Raw genomic sequence first — 4,971 nt, 5'->3', positions numbered from 1 at the left:
TGTTGCAAGGTGGGATCAGTCCTTGGAGAGGGATGTCATTCTTGGGAGGATGGTAGAGGGACAGCGCAGGAGAGGAAGACCCTCGATGAGATGGGTTGATTCTGTCACCTCGGTTAATGGGGATAGGTGTGTCAGAGTCAATACGACTGGGAAGGGATAGAGCAGGGTTTATGGCTGTTGTATATACGGTCACGTAGAGTCGCAGGTGACTCGACGGCACATGTCAACAACAAAAAGGACAAATGTTCAAAACCAAGATAGATCACAAATTGTGATCAAATAAGAAATAAGAATAGTGAACTGAGGGTCCCAATACTCCAAAGCTGTGTTCTCTACCATGTGTGGCCCTGATGGGAAAGAGAACCATTACAGTTCTTTCTAACTCAACTAAAAGAGAAGAAGTAAGAGAAAAATTTAAAATACAAGAGTGAAGAGGCATGAATGTTACAAAAATTTAAGCATCAATATAGTGAAATTATTTTCAATTTAATTGTTTATTCTTTTTATCACTTTATTATAAAAACATTTAAGAATATGTATGAGCCATGAATCTCTTTGAGAGTTTGATGAAGACTGTGCTTTTAAATGCCTAAAATACATTCATATAATGCTCTTAAATGCCTAAAATACTCTCATATTTCATGACTTTTTAAAAAAAATCAACCCTAAGGATGAACCATGGATCTTGCTGTAAAACCTAAAACTATAAAGATCATTGATGAAAAGATTGGGATGAACTTAGGAGCCCTAATATAAAACCAACGTAGAATATCAACTGTAACTGAAGCATAATCAACAGATGATAAATTAGATGACTTGTTGTTGTTACATGTCCTAGATTCAAGTATGACTCATAGTGACCCCTGAACAAAAGATCTGGATCCTGTTACAGTAGTCACTGTGTCAAGCAGCCTGGCTGAAGGTCTTTCTCTCCTTAGCTCCAAGCCAAGCAACAGCTCCTCCTAGCAACATACTCAAAGTATGTGAGGTAAAGCCTCATTGTTCTTGTCCCCAAAGAGCACTTCAGCTGCATTCTCTCCAAGACACATGTTCGTTCTCTTGGCCATCCATAGGATATTCAGTGCTCTTCTCCATCACCAGAGCTCAAAAGTGTCAGTGCTTTTTCTGTTATCTTTATTAATTAATCCAGCTCTCAGATGCCTAGCAAGAAATCGGAAAGACCATGGCCTGAATCACATGCACCATTACTCCTCAATAATTTGGAGAGGTCCCTAATAGCAGATTTTCCCAGTGCAATGCACCTCCTTATTTCCTGACTGTTGATGTTGTTGTTGTTAAGTGCCGTCGAATCGCAGGTGACTCATAGCGACCCTATGAAGGAGAGTCCTCAATGCTTGGGTGCCTTTCTTCCTCTCTCCAGGTTCATAGGGTTTCCGGAGGTAAGCTATTATGGAAGTAGATGCCACTCCTCCTTCCAAGCTTGCTTTAATCGGGGAGCTCCACTCCCACTCTCTGTCCGCATTGGGTAACCAGCCATTAATGCATTTGACACATCAGTGTCACAGTGTTCAGCCTCACAGCAACCACAAGTGACTGCTGTACGGCAACTTGTACACCAGGGGTATACGACCTAGAGGAATGTCTGAACAAAAACAATGAAAGACAGGCCTAAGGGCCACGGATTAAAAGTCACCCACCTTTGGCTTGGTAGCATCTCTTTCTGTTCACTGGGCCAGCTGATCTCTCTCTCTTTCTCTGAATCAGACCCCTGGTGAAAATCTTTGTTTTCTTGATGTTGAGCTTCAATCCATATTGAAGGCTGCAGTCCTTGACCTTCCGCAGCAAGCACTTCAGGTCCTCCTCAGTTTCAGCAAACAGGGTTGCATCATCTGCATAAAACAGATTGTTGATGATTTGTCCAATCCTGATGCCACATTTCTCCTCATAGAGTCCAGCTTCCCAGATAATCTGTTCTGCATATAGATTGAAAATGTATGAAGATAGGACACATCCCTGGCATACACCCTTCCCAATTTTGAACCATGCACTGTTTCCTTGTTCTTTTCTGACGACTGCCTCCTGGTCCACGTATAGGTTTCACATAAGCACATTCTAAGTGTTCAGTCAAATCCCTTTGCACAGTCAATGAGGGACAGATGCACAAAGGCCATTTCTAGAAACTGCAGACAAGAATTTTTAAAAATCCTATATTGAGGTCTTTCATTCCCGAAAACTGTAATGGTTCCACACTGGTGTACTAAGTGCCTCCAAGAAACTGAGATTAACAAGAACTTGTTAGGTACTGTCAAGTTGATTATGACTCGTATCGACTCTATGAACAACAGATCTGAACCCTGTCTTATCCTGTGCTATCCTCACAATCTCTGACACACTGAAGCCCATTGCTGCAGTCACTGTGTCAATCCACCTGGGTGAAGATCTTTCTCTCCTTTGCTGACCCTCCACCTTTCCAAACATGATTTCCTTTTCCAAAGAATAACCTCTCCTAGCAGCATGTCCAAATTATGTGAGATGGAGCTTCATCATCTTTGTCTCAAAGGAATACTCAGGCTGTACCTTCGCCAAGATATAAGGTGCAAGAAAAACAGAGAAACAAGTGATTAATAATCTCAAGACTGGCTTCTTTATATAGAATGTTGTTGTTGTTGTTAAGTGTCATTGAGTCATAGGCAACTCATAATGACCCCATTAACAAAAAGCCTGAACACTTGTATAACTTTCATCATTTCTCTAAGTTCATAAGGTTTCTGGAGGCAAACTATTTCAGAAGTGGATGCCACTCCTGCTTCCAAGCTTGTTTTAATCAGGAGCTCCACCTAACACTGTATATCATGGGTAACCATTATCACATGTAGAATACAATGCTTTTAAATTCTGTTCCCACCAGCTCTTTAATTTATTCATTCACTCAATATTGTACTAAGTGTATTCTGTGTACAAAACAGAGAGTAACTAAGAAAAATTAGAAGAATATCTGGCCTTCAGTGAGTTTATAACAAGGAGAAATCTTACTTAAAATATAGAGGTGAATGAAGATGCCCAACAAGTTGTACACTTGTACATATGTTTGATTTCTTTTTTAAAAAGGAGAGTCATGCCATGTGTCTGAAGCAATAAAAGAGAATCAGCTAACTAACAGATTATCTCACCCTGGGTTTGGTATTTGTGGCTGAGATTGCTGAATGCACAACAAATCTTATTTTATCTCCCTTTTCTAGTCATACAGGGAGACCACATTTCCCAGCCTCTCTAAAAATTAGACAGGAGACATGTGATTAAGCTCTGGCCAATGGAAGGTAAACAGATATAGAACAGTTTTCATATTCCTGAGGGATTTGTTCCAGGAGCCATATGGAAACTCAAACTTGAGGACAATCAAGTCCCTTATATAAAATATATTTGCATGTAACCTATGCATATCCTACTGTATACTTTAAATTATCTCTAGATACTTGTAATACCTAGTACAATGTAAATGTTACATAAATAGCACTTTACTTTCCCTCTTAGCTTTTGAGGAATTGCTTTAATCATTTAATTGGTTCTCAGGAGCCACTTCCGCCTCCCCCCAGGAATAAAAAGTACATAAAAAAAAGTCCCTAATGGAAAATGTTCGATCAATGAGTGCTGCTGAGAGCCTGGCATCACATCATTTGCATGGCTTTAGAGGAGTGTGGGAAGTATGAAAAACCCAAATTTTGCTATTTGGAGCTTTGGAAAATTTTTTGAGAGATATTTTTGATCCCTGGTTGGTTGAATCTGCAAATGTGTGGTGGATTCACTGCAGTGCTGGGTTTGAGACAAATCCAAATTTTGCTATTTGGAATTTTTTTAATTTTTTTTTTTAATCTGTGGTTTACTGAAACCACAGTGGCATAGAGTTCCAATTCTAATCTAAATTAAGCCACTTCCGGGTCTGTTCCTTAACAATAGCATTATTTAATCAGTGTCCTGACAGCAAGTGGGTTTTTAAAATGCTTGTTTTATTTACTAAAGCTACATTCCTACCAGTGCAAACAGTCAATACACTCAGCTACAAACTGAAAGGTTGGAATTTGAGTCTATCTAGAGGTGACTTGGGAGCAAGTCTTAGTGACCTAAAAAACCAAGCCATTGAAAACTGGTGGAGTTGAGTTTTATGCTGACACACGTGAAGTTACTATGTGTATCAACTGAAGTGGAACTGCAGCCACTGCAACTGGTAGAACAAAAGCTGAATGTCTGCCTGCCTCTTTCCTATGTTCTAGCATGTCCTCTCCTAGGTGCTTGCTCAAGAAAATTGGAAGTACAAATCCACAAAAAAGACAAAAGAGATGGTCAAAGCAACTTTATTCATAGTAGACAAAATTTGTAAAAATTCAAATGCCCATTAATAATTTAAAAACTCAGCCAATTACCATAGAGTTGAAACCAACTCATAGTTGACCTTGCATTGGGTTTCCAAGGCTGCAAATCTGTGGGAAGATTGCCCATCTCTTTCACACAGAACCACTGTTCAGTCAACTCAAAGGAGGTCAAGTAAAGAGTGTATAAACTCATTGCTGTTTGGGCAGAACCCACTCATTGCTGACCCTCCAACAACAGCAGTACACACAGGAGAAGGTTGCCCATCTTTCTCCCTTGGAGCAGCCACTGGATTTGAATCACCAGAAAGCTTCTATTTGTGGGCTAGCAGTGCAACTCCCTGCGGACTATGCCGCTAGAGCTCTCTTTAGAAAAATCATGCTGTACTCATACTTTAGGACATTACACAGCAAGGAAAGCAAACCGTACAAGAGACCACCCACTGCATGGTTTAAAATCAGGAAAGGTACGTGGCAGGTGTGAATGCTCTCTCCATTCCTTCTTAATCTTTGTGCAGAGAAAGTAAGTCAAGAAACTGGACTATATGAAGATGAATATGGTGTTAGGACTGGAGGAAGACTCATTAAGAGTGTGCAGTATACAGATGATATAAACCTTGTTGTTGTTGTTATGTGCCATCGAGTC

This window comes from Elephantulus edwardii, unplaced genomic scaffold (genome assembly GCF_000299155.1).
Source record: "Elephantulus edwardii isolate Elephantulus edwardi_28Jun2011 unplaced genomic scaffold, EleEdw1.0 scaffold00163, whole genome shotgun sequence".
In the NCBI taxonomy this organism is placed as follows: Eukaryota; Metazoa; Chordata; class Mammalia; order Macroscelidea; family Macroscelididae; genus Elephantulus; species Elephantulus edwardii.
This window is presented reverse-complemented; position numbering follows the sequence as displayed.